Genomic DNA, 22,840 nt, shown 5'->3' with positions numbered 1-22,840 from the left:
TTATCTTCTATCTTGCCCACAAGAATATAAACCACAGGAAAGCAGTGATATGGTCTGCCTTGATTACTGCATTATACCCTGCACCCCTAACTGTGCCTAGACAGTAATAGACATTCAATAAACATAGATGAATGAATGAATGCCTGTTAATGAATGATAGGTGTATGCTGGTGACCAAAATAGGCCTAGCCAGCTGCCTTAATGTCTAGCTGAGGAAGTGAGATAGGATGAAAAAATCAAATACTTACATCAATAAATATTTAGTGACAATTGTGTTAAACACTATGGAAAAAATGACATTTTTTTCAGATTTGAAAATGTTAGTTTGTTGATAATAAATTTATCTTCTATGTTGTCATAAAATATGCAATCTACAAGGTTTGCTAAGTTACTTAAGTTTAGACTCACAAGGAGAAAAGAAAAAGAATAAAATCTATGACTTTTCTGGCAGTTTGCATTCTAGAACTAAGGGCATGAATTTGAATATTGTTACCCATGGTGACCTATTAGCATAAAAGGTCTTTAGAGAGTGCAGGTGGTATTATGCAGGAACTATGTCAAAACTTGAAGATACAGATGTCCCAACATGAATTTTCACACACTCTAGGAGGAAAGGTTAATGATCACTAAATTCAGAATGTGTTTGTAAATGTTTTTATCTCTACATTTATCTAAAATATTTCTTATATAGACTAGTTAACGTTTAGAATTCCATCTCCCTCTCTTCCTGTATCAAGAATTACTCTCCCAAAAGTGTAAATAGGAGGATTTACTATTTCAAGACTATAGACAAAGATTTGTTTGCTAGAATCGGTCCCAAATTACAGAACCTAAATAAATTTATGAATTAATTAGATTACAGGAAATAATTAATTTTTTTTTTTTTTTTTTTTTTTTGTGGTACACGGGCCTCTCACTCTTGTGGCCTCTCCCGTTGCGGAGCACAGGCTCCGGATGCGCAGGCTCAGCGGCCATGGCTCACGGGCCCAGCCGCTCCGCGGCATGTGGGATCTTCCCGGACCGGGGCACAAACCCGCGTCCCCTGCATCGGCAGGCGGACTCCCAACCACCGCGCCACCAGGGAAGCCCAGGAAATAATTAATTTTAATATGAGGCACATAATACACTGTTCGACACCTTTATAGCCTTCCTTGAAATTGACTGAAAAAAAAAAAGCACAACCTAAAGGCTGAGAATTCTGTTTCATTTGGTGGACTTGCTGAGAACTTAAGCCAAGGAGACAGTCTCTCAGATAGCTCTGAGGGACTATTCTGAAGAGGTAAGGGAGGAGCCAGGATATATAGGAGTTTCACAACAAACAACCCCAGATAGTCAGAACATCAAAAGATGACTGGTAATTAAAGAAAAATCAGATCTCTCTAGTTAATGTATTTAGCACTTTTCTATGTATGGGAAGGTGCAAAGGTCTGGGCTTATTGAAATCATTCCTTTGATATGCACCTTAACTACCTAGAGCCTGTATCCCATTTTTCTCCATCCTGAATCCCCTCAGGTTATACAGGTGGGTGTGGCTGCAGTGACAGACTGCTTGATGGTCACAACATGCTTTGTTTACTGATATGGCAGGCGACAGACATTCTTTGTCCTCGTTGCACTTATTCAACTCTGTTTCATCATAAAGGAATGGAAAATATATAAACTCAGGTTTTTGGAAAGTACGTTACAGAGATGGTCGCTCTTGGTGTAGAATACGTCCTCTTTTAGAAAGTTTTAAACAAAACTTTTTAGGTTTTTTTTTTTTTAATTGAATCTTCGTATCCACAAATGTGGTATAACGCTTCACTTATTCAAGTCTTTATTATTCTGAATAAAGTTTATAGATTTCATGTAAAAAAAATAAGAGCTAGGCGTATGTTGCTATTTCCTAATAGCAACATGTGTTCCTATTTCCTAATTATTTATACTTGTTATTATTATAATGTAAGATTTTTAATTATCTTGTAACTGGCAACATAACCTTTTAAAAAGCAAACTGTCCCAGGTCATCAAGAATTTTTGGCATTTATTTTTAAATTAAGTTATATAACATTTGTGAAAATATCTATTATATAACATGATCAAATTCCCACTGAGTCCTTTCTTCCTTGGGTGAGTTTCAGAGCATGCCACAGCAATTAGGTTCCTAAGTCTTCAGGTTCAATGTTGTCCCAGATCTCATTGAGCACCTGCTAAGATCTATAACACATAATCACCCACTAAGACACATATCTTAATTTTGCTCAATTACTTCCTGTATTTTTTCTGCCTGCTACAGTTCTTGTATTTTATTTGTATTTCATGATGTACTGTCATGGCATTCCCAACTGGACCTTCTGGTAGCATCTTGCAATAGCTCAGTCTTTATTGATAGAGGTTTCATTGTTTATTTCCATAGAACACTACACAGCTCTTATGAGGTGTTACAGAAAGATTTCCTAAGTGCTTCAGTAGTCAAAGTCATTATTAATTTTTTACTCAATATTTGATAATATTTTTTGAATATTAACTTTGTGCTAGGCTCTGTACATTATCTCCTTTAAATTTTAGAACCACCCTATTGAGTAGATGCTATTATTATTCTCACTTTATACATGAGGAAGCTGATGCTTAGAGAAAGTAATTTGCCAACAGCCATAACTAGTAAATAACAAGGCTGGGAATCTAGGATTATCTGTTTCCTAAGTAAGCATACTTAAGGACTGTGCTGTGAATAGATGGATCTGTTCAATTATAACATCAAGAGGAGACATTTTATCTTAAATAATGAATGAATGAACAAATGAATCAGTGAGTGAGTAAATTAGTACATAAAACGTGTCTCAACACTAAAGAAAGGCAGGAAAATATTATTAAGAAATGTAGCAAAATTTTAATCTATAGGTTGCTTATCTATCATTTTCAGGTTTTGATTCTGAACTTCAAAATAGGAAAATAATTTTCTGAGCTTATATATAAGATGCATAGGCATACTACAGCCTTAATTTTCCTCAAGTATTGAGTCTACATATACATTCAAATTTGTTTTAGTTACATATTCTTTATATATAAATTATGTGAGTTAACAGATGATATTTCAATAAGTATGCATCTAATGTTTGTGAAACTCAGCTTTCAGTACTTTTAACCATCATGTTTTTATCTCACTGAAGTCATCTGAGAAATACCATAAAAATATCTCACTATAAATTGTTCAATTGGTTACTTATTTGCCCTGTCTTAATTCAGTTATGAATCCCCTTAATCTAGTTAATGGGCAGCTACTGCAATCTATTGTCATGGAAATAAAATAATACCATGTGGTAAGATGAAACTACAAGATAATGAAAATATAACTAGCTTAGTATGTATTTATACTCACGCATACTTTCTGATTCAGAACCTTAATATGAATTTTCCTTGCTATTTCAAAATTAAGTTACATCTCCCAAGAGTTCATTCTGATGCTGTTTTCATGAAAATTTCAAAATTTAATGAATTTTAAAGGAAAGAATTCTTGCTTTTCCCAGCAGAAAATGATGGATTTTTGTTCAATAAAGTGAGGACATATATCTTTTAATTGTCATGTTGTCTTTTCTGAACTGACCTCCTGCTTGCTCAAGTCCTTTTTGACAATGAACTATTCTGAGCTTCAGAATTTGCAATGATTTGATAAGAATTTTTCAGTTTATTCTTAAACTGGGCACTCTGGGTGCCAAATAACTGATTCTGTATAGGGAGTGAAGGAGGTTCTCTCTGCTATTATCCACACAATTAAAGAGTTTTTTTTTTTTTTTTTTTTGCGGTACGCGGGCCTCTCACTGTTGTGGCCTCTCCCGTTGCGGAGCACAGGCTCCGGACGCGCAGGCTCAGCGGCCATGGCTCACGGGCCCAGCCGCTCCGCGGCATGTGGGATCTTCCCGGACCGGGGCACGAACCCGTGTCCCCTGCATTGGCAGGCGGACTCTCAACCACTGCGCCACCAGGGAAGCCCTGTTTTTGTTTTAATTTAAGAGTCCAGTAAATTTCAGAATTTCAGAAAATGTAGAAAATGCTTGTTGATCGTGCTACAGATTTGTCCAGGTTATTCATGACTTTAAAATTCACGTATATTACATTTTATTTTACATCCCAAATGATTAAAGAAAATGCTCTGTTAATATTCACAACTGAGAAGTGTTTTCCATTTGTTAGTTTCTTTTGTTTTACTGTAAATAAAACAAGATCTATAGAGGGAGTATATTGATCCAGTCTCTAGAACTATATAGCCTGGGTTGAAACCCTAGCTCCCATTCACTAGATAGGTAAACCTTGGGCAAGTTGCTTAAACTTTTTATGTGTTAGTTTCTTCTTCTTTAAAATGAGAATCACAAAATACCTCCTCTAGATGGATGTTGAAAGGACAAAATGAGTCCATCTATTTTAAATATGCAAAAGAGTGCCTGGCATATTAAAAAAAAAATCAGTTGGCATTTGCTAACATTACTATTCTCAATATAGACTTTTTCATCAAACTCAAACACAAAAGCTGCTGAAATAAGAAAAAGGCACGAGAAACTGGTCGTACACTGATATCAAAAATGATGGATGAGTTCCACTTCAGAATGTGAAAAATGATAGAACAATCATGCATGTGCAGAGAAATTAATATATGTAAATATTTGGCTATTTCATTATTTTTATGCTACTGTTTCTAAATAAAGCATGATGCTTTCAATACCTCAGAAAGGATTTTAAAAGTAGATTATTAAGCATCAACGTTGTTAACTATGTAAAATTCACATACGAACCTAAGTGAAATTGAAATGAGGAATGAAACAGGTTCCGAACTGATTTGAGGATTAAAAAAACAAGAATATTAAGTGGAAAATAACCTTTTAATGAAAACTGCATAGTGTGACTTTGTAATCAATTTCTTTCTTAATCAATTTTTTAAGATTTCAAAACAATATTGTTTTCCTGTGTTTTAGCTTTTCACACTACTGGAGTTAACAGCCATATAGCATGAAACATTTAAGGAAATAACATTTTTCCAGATTTAAATTTTAAACATATGTCTTATTGAATGTACTCATTTTAGTATTAGATAGTAATATTCAAGTAAATTAATATGCTTTAATTATAATTTAGTCACTATGATTCAAATTTGTAATGAAAAAGGATCAAGGTAAAGAACCTTTGCTTTTCCTTTTTTTACCTTATCCTTTTTTAAAAAAAAATTCTATTTTTAATAGTTGAATATTTTGATCTTGATAGTTTTCAAAATTGTTTTGTCCTTGGCCTGGGCTCTCAGGAGTGGTTTTTCATTATGAAAAAAGAAAGAAATAGAGACAGAAGGAGAAAAATACGTGTGTAGTCGAGGAGGGATTAGAAAGGTAGATTTTGCTGGTTTTAACCCTATTAACAGAAGTAACAGAAAAGTGTTTTTGCTTTGCTTTCGCTTTTATAATACCACAAGTAATTGAATAAATTAACAATGGTTATAAAGTAGTCACTACGCTTATAATTTATTTTCTGGAAAAACATGTAAGAATATGTCATATTAAAAGAAAAATGCCACCATAATAAATTGTCTTGTGGTTCTTCTGAGGTAAGTGAAAGAATCCAAAGGACTCAAAAATCACCCTGATGCTTTGGCCGCACGTCTAAGTACCATATTCTAAGACTTTAGACTACCTTGATTTTATCCCATTCTCTCTAGCCAAAGGTCTCTCTTTTGCTTTTTGATTCTCCTTTTAAAATTTCATTTGTGTCCCATTCTCCAGCTCTACTTTCAGTGTCTTTACCCCATTATAGCCAATACCTACTGCAGTGGTATTAGTGAAATGTAAAGTAGTAAGCGAGTTAGTATCAGAAGCAGCTCTGTACCTTCCACCCAATCAAAACAATAATGAAATAATTACCCTTAAAAATATCAGAGAAAGGCAAATATCCACTTGTTGAATCATTTTAAGTGTTCATAACTTTAAGCCAATTATCAATTCCTATTGCAGCATATCAAAACTGACTTTTCAGCACTGCCTAACGTGAGACATAAGGCAATTTGCCACATATACATTTTTTTGAATTTTATTTTTTTTATACAGCAGGTTCTTATTAGTTATCTATTTTATACATATTAATGTATACATGTCAATCCCAATCTCCCAATTCATCCCCGCCCCCCCGCTTTCCCACCTTGGTGTCCATACATTTGTTCTCAACATCTATGTCTGTATTTCTGCCTTGCAAATGGGTTTATCTTTACCACTCCTCTAGATTCCAATATTTGTGTTAATATGCGATATTTGTTTTTCTCTTTCTGACTTACTTCAATCTGTATGACAGTCTCTAGGTCCATCCGTGCCTCTACAAATGACCCGATTTTGTTCCTTTTTATGGCTGAGTAATATTCCATTGTATATATGTGCCACATCTTCTTTAACCATTCATCTGTCAGTGGGCATTTAGGTTGCTTCCATGACCTGGCTATTGTAAATAGTGCTGCTGTCAACATTGGGGTGCATGTATCTTTTTGAATTATTATCTTTTTAAATTATTTTTCTCTGGGTATATGCCCAGGAGTGGGATTGCTGGGTCATATGGTAATTCTATTTTTCGTTTTTTAAGGAACCTCCATACTGTTCTCCATAGTGGCTGTATCAATTTACATTCCCACCAATGCTGCAAGAGGGTTCCCTTTTCTCCACACCCTCTCCAGCATTTGTTGTTTGCAGATTTTCTGATGATGCCTATTCTAACTGGTGCAAGGTGATACCCCATTGTAGTTTTGATTTACATTTCTCTAATAATTAGTGAAGTTGAGCAACTTTTCATGTGCCTCTTGGCCATCTGTATGTCTTCTTTGGAGCAATGTCTATTTAGATCTTCTGCCCATTTTTTGATTGGGTTGTTTGTTTTTTCAGTGTTGAGCTGCATGGGCTGTTTATATATTTTGGAGATTAATCCTTTATCCGTTGATTTGATTGCAAATATTTTCTCCCATTCTGAGGGTTCTCTTTTGGTCTTGTTTATAGTTTCCTTTGCTGTGCAAAAGCTTTTAAGCCTCATTAGGTCCCATTTGTTTATTTTTGTTTTTATTTCCATTACTCTAGGAGGTGGGTCAAAAAAGAGCTTGCTGTGATTTATATCAAACAGTGTACTTTCTATGTTTTCCTCTAAGAGTTTTATAGTGTCTGGTCTTACATTTAGTCTTTACTCCATTTTTAGTTTATTTTTGTGTATGGTGTTAGGGAGTGTTCTAATTTCATTTTTTTACATGTAGCTGTCCAGTTTTCCCAGCACCACTTATTGAAGAGAATATCTTTTCTTCATTTTATATCCTTGCCTCCTTTGTCATAGATTAGTTGACCATAGGTGCATGGGTTTATCTCTGGGCTTTCTATCCTGTTCCATTGATCTATATTTCTTTTTTTCTGCCAGTACCATATTGTCTTGATTACTGTAGGTTTTTAGTATAGTCTGAAGTCAGGGAGTCTGATTTCTCCAGCTCTGTTTTTCTTTCTTAAGATTGCTTTGGCTATTTGGGGTCTTTTGTGTTTCCATACAAATTTTAAGATTTTTTGTTCTAGTTCTGTAAAAAATGCCATTGATAATTTGTTAGGGATTGCACTGAATCTGTAGATTGCTTTGGGTAGTAGAGTCATTTTCACAATATTGATTCTTCCAATCCAAGAACATAGAATATCTCTCCATCTGTTTGTGTCATCTTTGATTTCTTTCATCAGTGTCTTATAATTTTCTGAGTACAGGTCTTTTACCTCCTTAGGTAGGTTTATTCCTAGGTATTTTATTCTTTTTGTTGCAGTTGTGAATGGGATTTTTTTCTTATTTTCTCTTTCTGATCTTTCATTGTTAGTGTATAGGAATGCAAGAGATTTCTGTGCATTAGGTTTGTATCCTGCAACTTTACCAAATTCATTGATAAGCTCTAATACTTTTCTGGTGGCATCTTTAGTATTCTCTATGTATAGTATCATGTCATCTGCAAACAGTGACAGTTTTACTCCTTCTTTTGAGGTTTGTATTCCTTTTATTTCTTTTTCTTCTCTGATTGCCATGGCTAGGAGTTCCAAAACTGTGTTGAATAATACTGGTGAGAGTGGACATCCTTGTCTTGTTCCCGATCTTTGTATATGGCCTTTATTATGTTGAGGTAGGTTCCCTCTATGCCCACTTTCTGGAAAGTTTTTATCATAAATAGATGTTGAATTTTGTCAAAAGCCTTTTCTGCATCTGTTGAGATGATCATATGGTTTTTATTCCTCAATTTGTTAATATGGTGTGTCAGATTGATTGATTTGTGTATATTGAAGAATCCTTGCATCCCTGGGATAAATCCCACTTGATCATGGTGTATGATCCTTTTAATATGTTGTTGGATTCAGTTTGCTAGTATTTTGTTGAGGAGTTTTGCATCTATGTTCATCAGTGATATTGGTCTGTAATTTTCGCTTTTTGTGGTATCTTTGTCTGGTTTTGGTATCAGGATGATGGTGGCCTTGTAGAATGAGTTTGGGAGTGTTTCTTCCTATGAAGTTTCTTGGAAGAGTTTGAGAAGAATGGGTGTTAGCTCTTTGCTAAATGTTTGATAGAATTCACCTGTGAAGCCATCTGGTCCTGGACTTTTGTTTGTTGGAAGATTTTTAATCACAGTTTCAATTTCATTACTTGTGATTCATCTGTTCATATTTTCTATTTCTTCCTGGTTCAGTCTTGGAAGTTATACCTTTCTAAGAATGTGTCCATTTCTTTCAGGTTGTCCATTTTATCGGCATAGAGTTGTTTGTAGTAGTCTCTTATGATGCTTTGTATTTCTGCAGTGTCCATTGTAACTTCTCCTTTTTCATTTTTAATTTTATTGATTTGAGCTCTCTTCCTCTTTTTCTTGATGAGTCTGGCTAAAGCTTTATCATTTTTGTTTATCTTCTCAAAGAACCAGCTTTTAGTTTAATTGATCTTTGCTACTGTTTTCTTGGTTTCTATTTCATTTATTTCTTCTCTGATGTTTATGGTTTCTTTCCTTTTACTATTTGTTCTTCTTTCTCTAGTTTCTTTAGGTGTAAGGTTAGATTGTTTATTTGAGATGTTTCATGTTTCTTGAGGTAGGATTGTATTGCTATAAACTTCCCTGTTAGAACTGCTTTTGCTGCATCCCATAGGTTTTGGATCATGATGTTTTCATTGTCATTTTTCTCTAGGTATTCTTTGCTTTCCTCTTTGATTTCTTCAGTGAGCTCTTGGTTATTTAGTAACGTATTGTTTAGCCTCTGTGTGTTTGTGTTTTTTACATATTTCTTACCTGTAATTGATTTCTAACCTCACAGTGTTGTGGTCGGAAAAGATGCTTGGTATGATTTCAATTTTCTTAAATTTACCAAAGCTTGATTTGTGATCCAGGATATGATCTGTCCTGAAGAATGCTCTGTGTGCACTTGAGAAGAAAGTGTAGTGTGCTGTTTTTGGATGGAATGTCCTATAAATATCAATTAAATCTATCTGGTCTATTATGTCATTTAAAGCTTGTATTTCCCTATTCATTTTCTGTCTGGATGATCTGTCCATAGGTGTAAGTGAGGTGTTAAAGTCCCCCACTATTATTGTATTACTGTCGATTTTCTCTTCTATAGTTGTTAGCATTTGCTTTATGTATCGAGGTGCTCCTAAGTTGGGTGCATATACATTTATAATTGTTATATCTTCTTCTTGGATTGATCCCTTGATCATTATGTAGTGTCCTTCCTTGTCTCTTGTAATATTCTTTATTTTAAAGTCTATTTTATCTGATATGAGTACTGCTACTCCAGCTTTCTTTTGATTTCCATTTGTATGGAATATCTTTTTCCTTCCCCTCACTTTAAGTCTGTATGTGTCCCTAGGTCTGAAGTGGGTGTCTTGTAGACAGCATATATATGGGTCTTGTTTTTGTATCCATTCAGTGAGCTTGTGTCTTTTGGTTGGAGCATTTAATCTGTTCACATTTAAGGTATCCATCAATATGTATGTTCCTATGACCACTTTCTAATTGTTTTGGGTTTGTTTCTGTAGGTCCTTTTCTTCTCTTGTGTTTCCCACTTAGAGAACTTCCTTCAGCATTTGTTTTAGAGCTGGTTTGGTGGTGCTGAATTCTCTTAGCTTTAGCTTGTCTGTAAAGCTTTTGATTTCTCCATCGAATCTGAATGAGATCCTTGCTGGGTAGAGTAATCTTGGTTTTAGGTTCTTCATTTGCATCACTTTAAATATATTGTGCCACTTCCTTCTGGCTTGTAGAGTTTCTGCTGAGAAATCAGCTGTTAATCTTATGGGGGTTCTCTTGTATGTTATTTGTTGTTTTTCCCTTGTTGCTTTTAATAATTTTTCTTTGTCATTAATTTTTGTCAATTTTATTACTCTGGGTCTTGGCATGTTTTTCCTTGGGTTTATCCTGCCTGGGACTCTGCAATTCCTGAACTTGGATACCTATTTCTTTTCCCATGTTAGGGAAGTTTTCGACTATAATCTCTTCAAGTATTTTCTTGGGTCCTTTCTCTCTCTCTTCTCCTTCTGGGACCCCTATAATGCGAATGTTGGTGCGTTTAATGTTGTCCCAGAGGTCTCTTAGGCTGTCTTCATTTCTTCTCATTCTTTTTCCTTATTCTGTTCTGCAGCAGTGAATTCCACCTTTCTGTTTTCCGGGTCACTTATCAGTTCTTCTGCCTCAGTTATTCTGCTATTGATTCCTTCTAGTGTATTTTTCATTTCAGTTATTGTATTGTTCATCTCTATTTGTTTGTTCTTTAATTCTTCCAGGTCTTTGTTAAACATTTCTTGCATCTTCTCTACCTTTGCCTCCATTTTTTTCTGAGGTCCAGGATCATCTTCACTATCATTATTCTGAATTCTTTTTCTGGAAGGTTGCCTATCTCCACTTCATTTAGTTTTTTTTCTGGGGTTTTATCTTGTTCCTTCATCTGGTATATAGTCCTCTCCCTTTTCATTTTGTCTGTCTTTCTGTGAATGTGGTTTTCATTCCACAGGGTGCAGCATTGTAGTTCTTCTTGCTTCTGCTGTCTTCCCTCTGGTGGATGGGGCTCCACATATATTTTATTCATGCTTAAAAATTAGTGATACATTTACAAAACAAGTTTGAGGGGAGTAATTATGTCGAGTAAGGAAAAGTAGGTAGATGTGGGTGACATTTTTTGGAAGGTTCTTTACAAAATGTAAGAAACCCAATGCAGTTAGATTTTCATTTAATCAAGTAGTGTTTCCAGTACAAATGAATGGCTGTTGATGCCTTTATATCCCATACTTCTTCTTAAATGCTTCACTGAAATTTTAATATCCCGGCATCCCAGTTTGGAGCTTCTTTTAAAGGAGTCTTTCAGAAAACTTGGGACAGAAACCTGCTCTAGATGACCACATGGAGAGTTTTACAAAAGAGCAACAAATTATAAAAGCTCAGTGTTACTTGGTTGTTTAAAATGTGTCTTTCCTCTTCCCCCTTTCTCCCTCTTTCGTTTTACAGAATATATTGATATTAATCACTGACCTACTTTAGCTTATGGAGCCTAAATTTGACAATTTTATATAAAGGTTCACATAAAATCATTTTATAATAAGTGAAAAAAGAACTAGACAAGCCTTTTGAAATTAAGCAATCAGAAATTTGGCCAACACAATAAAGACAACTTATTTAGCAGATTCAAAATCATTTCACTTCACATGCTATTATAAATTATGTAAATCAATAAATGCATCCAGATTTGCTGTGGACAGTCTTTGGTGTTTTGGGTATCTTCTAGACTTTATCTTCATAACAGGTATTCCTTACAGAATTGTCTGACAATTGGAAGAGCATGGGGCTGGAGAACAAATACCTGAGTCTGATTCTGTTTCAGTCACTTACTTATCTTGTTATTCTGATGTGTTAAGAAAATTGAGGTTCAGCAAGATTATCTGTAAAAGAGGGTTAATAATTCATTTCTTGAATTCTTCATAGGTTTATTGCCAGAATTAATGGAAATGATGTTTGTTTTCAAATTATAAAGAGCTTATAGTGATCAGAGATTATTATAACTACAGATTAGTTGATGTCATTATGTTCCAATGTATTTTTACTAGTTGAGTGGGTTTTACGAAGGCTGAGTTTCTTTTTCCAGTCAGATCAGCCACCCTGCAGATGGTTGCTGTCAATCACCAGAAGAAAAAGATGGACAGATTCTTAGCAATTCAACCCCATTTGTTGAAAAGTAACCTAAACTGTACTCAAACTAGCAAACTCAGTTTCTAATGAAGCACTTCAGGACCTTTGCCACAATGGCACAGTTGGCAGGGTAAGAAAAATAAAATTTGAAAGTTGTGCAAAGAATTTAAATATATATATTTTCTAGAATGCAATCCACTTGTTGCATTAATTTTGACTCTCTGATATTTAACTGATTATATTATAAGTATTCTTTCATTTTGATCAATACAGATATTTTAACTAGCCAGTTCCATCCATGATAACACTTTGGTACTGGATTCAGTAGAATAGCTATTAACGTTAATAAAAATAAATTATTGTTGCCAGAATTCTACTCCATTTCATGTATTTGTAGGCAGTCTTTGAGGACCATCTTCCAAAATACTTTGCAAAACATCTCTCGGTGCCTTAGATCTTTACAACTTGTTAGTAAGTTTAAAATTTTTTACTTTTAAATGTCATGTAAATGTAATTTTTATTTCATATAAATTAGTCATAATCAGAATTTTGTCAGTGTCAGGGTGGAGAGATACTAGGTTCTTGAGATAATATATCTGTTTGACATTTTAAGCTACTTTTATCTTGGTTTTCTGTTGCAGTGGCCAGTTCTTTAAGAGGAGCAGAGGAAACTCTAGGTTTAGAAGAAGATAAAGTCTTAAATCCCTGTCATGGGAGCATCAAAATTGGTAAAATAGCCGTGGCAGATTAGCCTACAGAATAGAATATTTAAGCAACAAAATAGAAATTTCAAAATAGTTGAATGGATGACATTCTGAAGACTGATGATAAGTATTCTACCTATTTACAAAGGCTAGAACTAATGGCAGTCAGTGGTGATTCCAGGGTCACTCATTTCATCTTGTCTCTTTGGAAAAATGTTCGATTTTCTAATCATTTTCATCACATATCTATAGAATTAGTTGCTTTCTTCTTTTGATCATTCTCATTTGTTTGGGCTAGGTTCACTATGTTTCTGCAGTAACTTATGTGTCCTTACTAGAGAGATGATAATTATTTCTGACTTGAAGAACATACATTTCAATCCAGGTCTGGAGTAAAAGTTAACCGTCTGAGAGCCTACAAACAAACCAATCAATGACATTCAGCAAAACCTTACTTTCCGTATTTTAGTGTTTGTCCTAAGAGTCTAGGCAACTTGGCTCATGGGCAAAAGGTATGCAGAGGCTCCACTTCGAAAACTTGCCCTCTGATAGGGAGAAGGGAATATGCGTGTCACTTCATCTTTAAATTCTAACAGGTCCTGGGGTCAGCAGTAGAAACTGTTTATTTGTGTCACTCCCAGGACCCACCATGCTAAAGTATCATGAGTCTTCCTAGTATGTAAGTTTTTTAGACATAAGATTTTAATCTGTGATGCAGTAAATAAAGAAAAACTAGCTTTTCCTTTTTTTTACCCAATTCTTTTCCACACAGTAGGATACTGTCACAGTTTAAGAACCTATTCTCCAAGATGGATGTGACAAGTCATCTGGAGATGACTCCTTGAAGACTACAGCCTGACTGTGCTAAGTCCCCATCAAGTCACACCCCTCCTCCCACTGATGAGGTGAGGGTAGGGAGAGTAGGATTGGGTTTCAAGAAGTAGTACAGACAGGAGACATAAAAATGACCCTGCTAGCAAGTCAAGGTGTGTCCATGTCTTTTATTTTTCTTTAATTTACTTCTTCCTTGCCTTGCCTGGCAGCAATAGAATGGGGATTGCCATTTATAGTAAAACTTCCCCAAAGTTACTGCATTAGTAGCACAGTTTAATTGCTACATTCATTTTAATCATGGGTTTTTCCTATGTGGCTCAAATACTTAAACTTAGGGAAGCACAAAGAAGCAATATCACAATCAATATTGCTAAGAAGTAAAAACTTATCCTAGTGTAAAAACTCAAAGCCATATATTCTAATTATTTTTTGCTAACCCTGTTGTTTAAAATGGGATAAACATAGTTACATTTAAAAAAAATTTCCTGTCTCATTCCTGTCACAGGAAGTATTTAATCAGAAACTATCAAGGCCTTGTCAAGAATATTATATCATTAGGATAGGGTGGGTAACTATATTGGATAATGTCTTTAGCTATCTCCAAATCTGAGAGTCTTTGATTCTGTTAATAGTCACCCTGCTTTTTCACTTCAGTCTCTTAACCTTGAAACTGCCCCTAAATTGGCTATATTGTCATCCAAGATGAAAGTTCCACCTACTTTTTTTTGTGTGGTTAATATATTAGCTTGAGTTATTTCCAGATCCCTTGACAAATTCTGTCATGTGCTTGCCTATGTAACTTCTTCCCTAGGAAGACCTTTGAAATCAGGTTCCATGAATGGTAAAAATGTTTATATCTATTTCCTGCAGGTTAGTAGCATAGGGATATACTTAGTGGCAATAATATTCCTCTTAAAAATGGCTAAATAATTACACAAATCTTTCAGATTCTGAGTTGTGCTCAAGCCAAAATAATTCTCTATATGTCGAGGCAGTTAGAGTTATTCCAGTTCTCGAATTAAGTACTTTTGTGAAACAATCAGTATACTAAAGGTCGAGGGCAGACAGGATGAGAAAAATGTTTCCCTTAACCTGACAGATACACCCAGTGCCTTAGTATCAAGTAGGATGCTTATTAAAATCTCCAAGTAGGTGGAGGTTGGGGTTGCATTGACAGGAGAGCCTAGATCTGTATTTTGAAAAGGATTACTAGGCAATTCTCATAAACACTAAAATAGAAAAAACAAAACAAACACTGGTCTAAGAAATTATCTTTTCTCCAGCAAGGATTTGTTTACAATCCCAAACTCTGTTCCCACATGAACAGTCACAACTGACTATGCACCGCAAGTAATTTTGTCAGCACTGGTTTGGTCTGCTTTTTTGTTGTAGTTTTTGTTTTCTTTGTAGAACTATATAATAAGGAAAAGAAAGAAAAATAATAGATGTCCTCACGAATGTACATACTTACCATACTTCAGGGTGTGACCCATATCTTTAAAATAGTATCTTTTTTAGCTTTGAAATAAGAGCAAGCATATAATATTATTTCTCTTTACCTGGCAGATCAACTGTGGTTCTTACATTTATTTAACCTTTGCAGGTAAGTAATTTAAAACGTGAAGGATATTGTGAATGACTTTCCATGCAGGTAGTAATCTTTGCAGTTGAAGTCATTTTTTAATCTATTCAAACAAAGATCTTCAAACCTAATATGTATATGACATAAAATATAAGGGTCCATCAGAGATTCTATTTAACCTGGATTCTGTTGATGTGTTTGTTTTTAAATTTTGTTCACTTCTGTTCCTCTGTTGGTAAAATCTGGAGGTTGGAGTAGATTCCCAGTAAATTTCCTTACAATTCTAAAGTCCTATTCCTGTAACTTTAACTTTCTAGACCCAAGAAACTAATATATACATTTGTATAATGTATATATAAGCAAATGCATATATATATTATATATGTATATAATATGTATATAATGACAAAACAAGAGCACAAGTAGATATAGAGAGTCTTTGGAGGAAAAATACTCAAGAGAATCAGTTTACAAATATTTTAATGTGGTGTGGTTTTTGTTTTAAAAACAAAGTTTTTCCGTTTTCTAACATGGTAACAAGAATTTGCTCCTTCTGAGAAATGATTCTAAGACACTGTGTTCTTTTGAAGTTTTAAAAGTTTTTTTTTAAACATCTTTATTGGAGTATAATTGCTTTACAATGGTGTGTTAGTTTCTGCTGTCTAACAAAGTGAATCAGCTATACATATACATATATCCCCATATCTCCTCCCTCTTGTGTCTCCCTCCCACTCTCCCTATCCCACCCCTCTAGGAGGTCACAAAGCACCGAGCTGATCTCCCTGTGCTATGCGGCTGCTTCCCACTACCTATCTATTTTACATTTGGTAGTATATATAATTGAGCTGCACAGAATAAAGTCTGTTTGAGCATGATATGCTGTGACATGGTGCATCAAAAATGTCAAGCTGTTTTACATTTCAGAGTCTCACAGTAATAAAAATTGTCCTTTTATCCGTTAAATATAACACCTTTACAGAAGAACTCTGACAGGAAGATCTTTAGAAATTTAAGCAGTTTAATGACACCACTGAGCACTTTGTTATTCGTGATGGCTGTGTTGTCTTTAGACACCCTAATTATGACCATTTCATTGACTCTTGTAATTTGTTAGTTTTTTCTTCCTTTGTATCACAGCATGCTATGGTGAGCAGAGTTCCAAAACATAATTAAAATATGAAAAACTCACAATTCAGACATACTCTGTGGGTTTTGTTTCTTTTTAGTACCTCTTTCTAGTCACCTAGTAGTAGAACGTACAGTGACTTTTCTAAGTGATAGAGTCAGTCTTTGCTTGAGTTATTTTGGGAGGGAAACTTTAAAGGGCTTTGTTTTATCTACATTATTTCTGTTCTTGCTTTCATTTTTGTCTTCTTTCTAACGTGAAGGCAGATTTCTTAGAGCGTAGTATAGTGGTGTTTTGAAGTTACCAGTGGAATTCTCTACCTCAGATATTTTGTGAATTCTCTTTCCCTAGGCGTAGTATCAGTTGATGCTACTATTTTATCAACCTCATTGCCCGATAATGAGAAAACTTACAAAAGAGTTTCAATTTTAAAATGAGTGAGTGTTTTTCAAGGTTTTTTTTTGAGGGTTATCTACATCTGTAGACTCTTGATAATGTTTTTAAATTGACTGCAATTATATAAAAATTTTGTAACTGCCAGTTTTAAAGAAGTCATTTGGTTGATTCAGTAAACATATGTTTAAATGCACTAAAGGTTTTCTATACAGAGTTGAGTGTAATGAAGGGTACTAGCAGGCAAGAGACCTGGTTTCAGATTCTATCATTCCTACTGTCTTTAACTGCTGTAAAATATCAAGCAACATTAACCAACCTTGAATTTCAGTTGTCTCATTGCCAATTATGCAAAAGGTCCTCCATTACTGCAGTATTCAGGAATAGACTAGAAAATTATTGTGGGAAAACATGTAGAAGAAACATAAACATCGCATACATGACTGGATTATATGAGCTTTAAGGTTCTTCACAATTTTGAGACTCTATTATTCTGTATATAGAATTATTAATTATCATTTAGATGTATATTATCATCATATTTCAATTATAAAGGATACATTTCCAATTCTCTTTAGAGCTGTGTGTGTGTGTGTGTGTGTAGGGTGTAGGTTTGATAAGCTTATACTTCATTATTTGATCCATTTATTATTTTATATATTAATTGAGCACATACCATGTGTCTACTATTCTAGGCACTAGGGTTACATTAGGGGAACACACATACACACAGACACACAAAATATTTAGATAAGAGAAAGTAATAAATGCTATAGAAAACAAAGCAGAGCTAAGGAGAAGGGGGTTGGGTTGCATTTTTCACTTAAATGGTGAAAATTGATGTCATTGAGAAGATGTTATCTGAACAAAGACTTGATGTAGTTCAGGGCCATAGGCAAGCACATATCTGGAGGACAACATCCCAAGAAAGAGTTATGCTAGTGAAAGCCTTTAGAGCATAAGTATGTCTGGTGTGTTCAGTAAGGAGTTCAGGTGGCTGGAGGTGAATGAGTGAGGGAACAATTAGATCAGAAAGGAAGTGGAGCCTGATCTTGCAGTTACTATAGTACCTTGTTGGTGCTTGTAATGACTTGAGTTTCACTCTAAGAAGAGGAACTGGTAGAGGGTTTGGAGCAGAGGAGAGATTTGATATGATTTAGATTTGACAAGGATCACTGGCTGTTGTGTTGAAATCATTTGCACATAGGTGGAAGCAGGAAAATCAGTTAAGAGATGATTTCAGTAATCACTGGGATAATAATAATCATGGCTTGGTATCAAGTTGGTAGCAATGAGAATTGTGAGAAATGATTAGGTACTGGATATATTTTAAGATATTACAACAGGATTTCCCAAAAATTGGATATGGATGTGAGAAGGGAAAAATCTGGAATGAAGCCGAGATTTTTGTCTGAAAGCAACTGAAAGGATGGGTCATCCATTTAAATGAAAAAACAAAACAGACTGAGTGGAATAGGTTTGCAGGAGGAAGGGAATGAGACGTTCAGTTTTGGCCAAGTCAGTGGGAGATATCTATTTGGCAACTCAATGCATCTGGCAGGTAGGCAGTTGTGTATAGGAGTTTGAAGTTCAGAAAACATGTCTGGGAAAGAAGTTTAAATTCGGGTGACATGGCTGCTGTTATTAAAATGTATATGCTGATTGAGGCCACGGTGTAGTGGATGCAGACAGAGGAGAGGGAGAGAATACAGGACTGAGATCTAGGGAACTCCAGCATTAAGAGGTCTGGAAGAGGAGGAGAAACCAACAAAGAAGGTTGAGATGTAAAAATAATATTGTTAGAAGAGAATCAAGAGTGTGGTATCATGGAAGCAAAGTGAAGAAAATATGTCAAGGACAATATACTTGATGTTGATAAGAACTGAAAAGTGACCATTGGATTTAGCAATTTGGAGGTAATTGGTGATCTTGACATGAATAGCTTTGGTGTAATGATCAGGGGGCAAATCTGACTGGCGAGGATTAAGGAGCATTAGGAGAAATGGAATTGATATTACTGGGTATAGTCAAATATCTGAAGATATTTTGCTGCAGAAGGGAGAAGATAATCAGTTATAGCTGGTAGGTGAAACGGGGTTTAAAAGATGATTCTTTTAAAATGGGAGAAAAATAACATTTTTGCTGGTGGTGATTTTCTCTACTACATAATAAAAAATTAATAATGCAGAGAAAAGGGAATCAATTCCATTGTGCAGTTCTTGGATAGGTGATGGAAATTGTATTTAGTGCACAAGGGAAGGTTTTAGAGAGGAGTAAATAATCATTATCCAGAAACTTGAGAGAAAGCAAAGTATACGGGTTCAATTGTGGGTGAATACATGTCGCTGTGAGAGTTTCTGGAGATTCCTTCTAGTTGCTTCAGTTTTCTCAGTGGAGACAAAGCAAAGCCATCAACTGGGAGTATTAGGATGGAAGTGTTAGAAATTTAAGAAGAAAGGAGAAGGTATGAAATCGTCCTCAAGGAGAGTGGAAAGTACATGTACTAGTGAAATATAGTATGATTGTGGGCAGCCTTCAGAGTCCTCCAACACTTTTTCAAATTGAATTTTTGAAGTGAGATCATTCAGAGTTGCTGTGTGTTTCTACATGCATATTTAGCTGTACAAGTGTAGGTGTTGAAGAGATTTAAATCTAAGCAGAATTGTAATTTTGCCTAGTGAAGGGAGTTGATGGACTGAGATGTGTGTCCTTCAATAGATTGAAGGTCCCAGTGGGCATATGACTGTTAAGGTTGAGATACTGCAGCAAATGAGCTGGAAAAAGAGGAGATGATGGTCGGAGAACTGAGGCTGCATGAAACAGAATTGTGAAAGTATGGGCATTACTAACAATGAATAGGTCTAGAAATGGCCAGGCAGTTAATTGGCTGAGATAATAGGGAAGACAAGATATTTAGAGGGAGGAAGATTAAGCAATCAATAGGCCACATGTCAGGAAGGATCATATATGTATATATTGAAGTTGTCAATTAAATCAAGAGTCATGTTGGAGCGTATCCGGCAGCCGCCACGAGAGGAGCTGCCGCCGTGTCAGCACATCTGCAATGGATGATCATGCTGAACTGCTCCAGCTTCTTGATCAAGAGGAACAAGCAGACGTATAGCACCGAGCCCAATAACCTGAAGGCCTGCAGCTCCTTCCGGTACAACAGGTTCATTCACCGCCGAACTGTGGGCATGGAGCTGGCGGCAGACGGCAAAGGGGTCGTGGTGGTCATGAAGCGGAGATCCAGTCAGCGAAAGGCAGCCACTTCCAACATGCGGACCACCATCAACAAGAATGCCCGGGCCGCCCTCGGCAGCATCCGGCACGTGATCCGAAAGAACAAGTACCGCCCGGGTTTGCGCGTGGCCGCCATCCGGCAGGCCTGCGCGCCAGAAGCCTGTGATGGCGAAGAGAAAGCGGACTCGCCCCACCAAGAGCTCCTGAGCGATCTATCCACTTCCCCAATGCAGTAAAGCTGTCAGCTGACTTGCCTAAAAAAAAAAAAAAAAGGAAAAGAAAAAAAAGAAAAAAAGAGTCATGTTGGAAAGAGTGACCGTTAGGCCAGAGCTAAAATATTTGGGAAACTTGGAGGAGTTAATTGCAAGGTTATTAAGTGACTTCAACAATGAAGAAAATGAGCAATATAATCTGGTGACAGGAGATTAAAAAACAGGATTTACAGGGAGGAGAGGAGAAAAATGGTATAGAAAGGATCATCTATAATGGAAGTGGACATCTTTCAATGTGACCTTTCATAAACGGCAAACTCTTACATGAGTTTTAAAACTTTATTCTGTCTAGCATAGTGTTGACGCTCACTAAATAATTATAACTGGTTGAACTTTTATGTTGATATTTAGAATAGAGAAGTAAAGTACTTTAAACACAAAGTGTCATGAAAAAGTACATAGATGAGAGATGCTAGAGAGAATTCTGTGTTAGAGAGAAAAAGTATGAAAGAATAAGGCAGGTGTGGGTTCCAGTCAGGGCTCTGCCATTTGTGAGCTGCGTTCTTTCTTCATTAAGGTATTTCATCTCTGCAATGGGGATAAAAATAACTACCTCAAGGAGTTGTTGTGAGGGGTAAGTACAATGATTTATGTAAAGCACCTGGCACAGAATAAGCCTTCAATTAATGTTAGTTCCCTCCCTAAAAGTAGAGATTCAAATATTGAACATATTTACAGGGTACTGTAATAAAGATAGACTTCTGAGGGAAATAATTTCTATTTCTGTCACCACTGATAAATGATTCATGAACTCATTCATACACCAACTGTGTGTTATTTCAGTGACTTGAGAATGTGTTCATGGACTCTTACAGATTTTCTTTTTTCAATTTCTAGCTTTATATTACTTATTATAGCACCTACAGAGAACACCAATCAGAAGAAAATCTGGCCATTATTCTCTTTCATAGTGAATACTAAAGCGTTAATTTTTTGTTTTACTTTTTAAAATTATACAGATATATGATTAGCATGATCATTGAATAGTATGCAATTTTTAAAAATAATTAAATATTTAGAATATTTTATGAATATGGAATGCATATTATTGAGTGATGAGAGTATAAATCTAAAGACAATATGCATTTTCTATTAAAATATGCTCATGTTGGGCTTCCCTGGTGGTGCAGTGGTTGAGAGTCCGCCTGCTGATGCAGGGGACACGGGTTTGTGCCCCGGTCTGGGAAGATCCCACATGCCGTGGAGCGGCCCGTGAGCCATGGCCACTGAGCCTGCGCGTCCGGAGCCTGTGCTCCACAACGCGAGAGGCCACAACAGTGAGAGGCCCGCATACCGCAAAAAAAAAAAAAAAAAAAAATGCTTATGTTGAATGAATGTTATTAAATAATTGTATTTGCTTATATACAGAATTCCAAAAAGCATTGAGGTATATTCTCAGTCATTTATGGTCAATGAGGGAAGTAAAAAACGACCCAAGAAAAACAAGGGTACCATATAAAGTTGTATATTGGGGCAGAGGGAGGAGCTTCATTCCATCCCTTCATTCGTGGAGGTACTTAGGACCTTTGTGATCACCTAGAAGCTTATAGTCCTTATTGAATCCTCTGTGTACAGCCAGAAGAAAAGTACAAAGGAGGAAAGTGCATGAAAGATTTTCAAAGTTTCATAGGCCAGGCATCAGAGTAGTTGAATGTTGTATTTGCCCACATGGCATTGGCCGGAACTAGTCATAAGGTTCACCCAGATGCAAAGAGGTTGGGCAGTGCAGTCTAAACGTGTGGCAAGAAGGAGAATGTGTGCTTATGGATGAACTAGCTGCTCTATTCTGGAGTTGATGTATTACTAGGTGTTAAATTAGAAGTTAGGGATGAATTCTGTGGTACTACAAAAATGTAGAAAATGGATAGGTCATTTTAAGCTGTCTGAGTACTAGATAGCCCGATAATGCTTCACAGAAGAGATGAACGATCCAGGTAGGCCTTGCAAAACTCAGGGTATTTGGTTTGTCAGGAAAGGGTCTGATATGTTTTTCAAGGAGCAAATAACAATGAGAGTAGGAATAAACTTGCAGTATATTTCAGCGATGAAATTAGTCTGAGGGGGAAATTGGCTTTAATTACTAAGGCATAAGATATCCTCATATATTGATTGGATATGTAAGTTGGACCAGACTAATGTCCGTACTGGATACCAAGATGAGAAATTATATGATTATTGAGAAGCCATATTTGCAACTATGTTGTATTGAAAGTAGTATAATGTTGACAATATACTTACTTAAGAAGTTCATAGCAAATGCAAGCATAATCTGGCATTCTACAGTTCGAATTTTTTATTTTATGTTAATCTGAATAAAGAAGTATTTTAACATGATATTCAGGGTAGCTTCTTTTTGTAGAAAGCGTTGTATAAACTGATGAGTACTTATGCTTATTTCCAGGCAAGGGCTTAGAACCTCAGCTATCATTCTAGACATTACTGATCCATAATTTTAGACTTGGAAAGAACTTTTGAGGTAATCGAGTCCTAAGGCGTCAAAAGACTTTTCTAAAGCATCACAGTTTA

General features: G+C 35.6%; 1 protein-coding gene and 1 pseudogene across 2 annotated transcripts in view; both read left to right on the top strand.

The window, feature by feature from the left end:
• The window catches only part of KCND2 (potassium voltage-gated channel subfamily D member 2), a gene marked incomplete at both ends in the record, with an annotated part of 464,273 nt that overhangs the window by 49,625 nt on the left and 391,808 nt on the right, over positions 1-22,840 (top strand). The window lies entirely within an intron of this gene.
• Positions 11,116-20,249, top strand: LOC309827671 (large ribosomal subunit protein eL28-like; annotated as a pseudogene). Its single transcript has 4 exons — positions 11,116-11,122; positions 12,802-12,888; positions 14,510-14,568; positions 19,799-20,249. The product of its transcript is annotated as a large ribosomal subunit protein eL28-like (transcript).

The sequence above is a fragment of the Grampus griseus genome, assembly GCF_964374135.1.
Source record: "Grampus griseus genome assembly, chromosome: 9".
Lineage (NCBI taxonomy): Eukaryota > Metazoa > Chordata > Mammalia > Artiodactyla > Delphinidae > Grampus > Grampus griseus.
The sequence above is the reverse complement of the archived record's forward strand: the minus strand, read 5'-3'. Positions and strand labels throughout refer to the sequence as shown.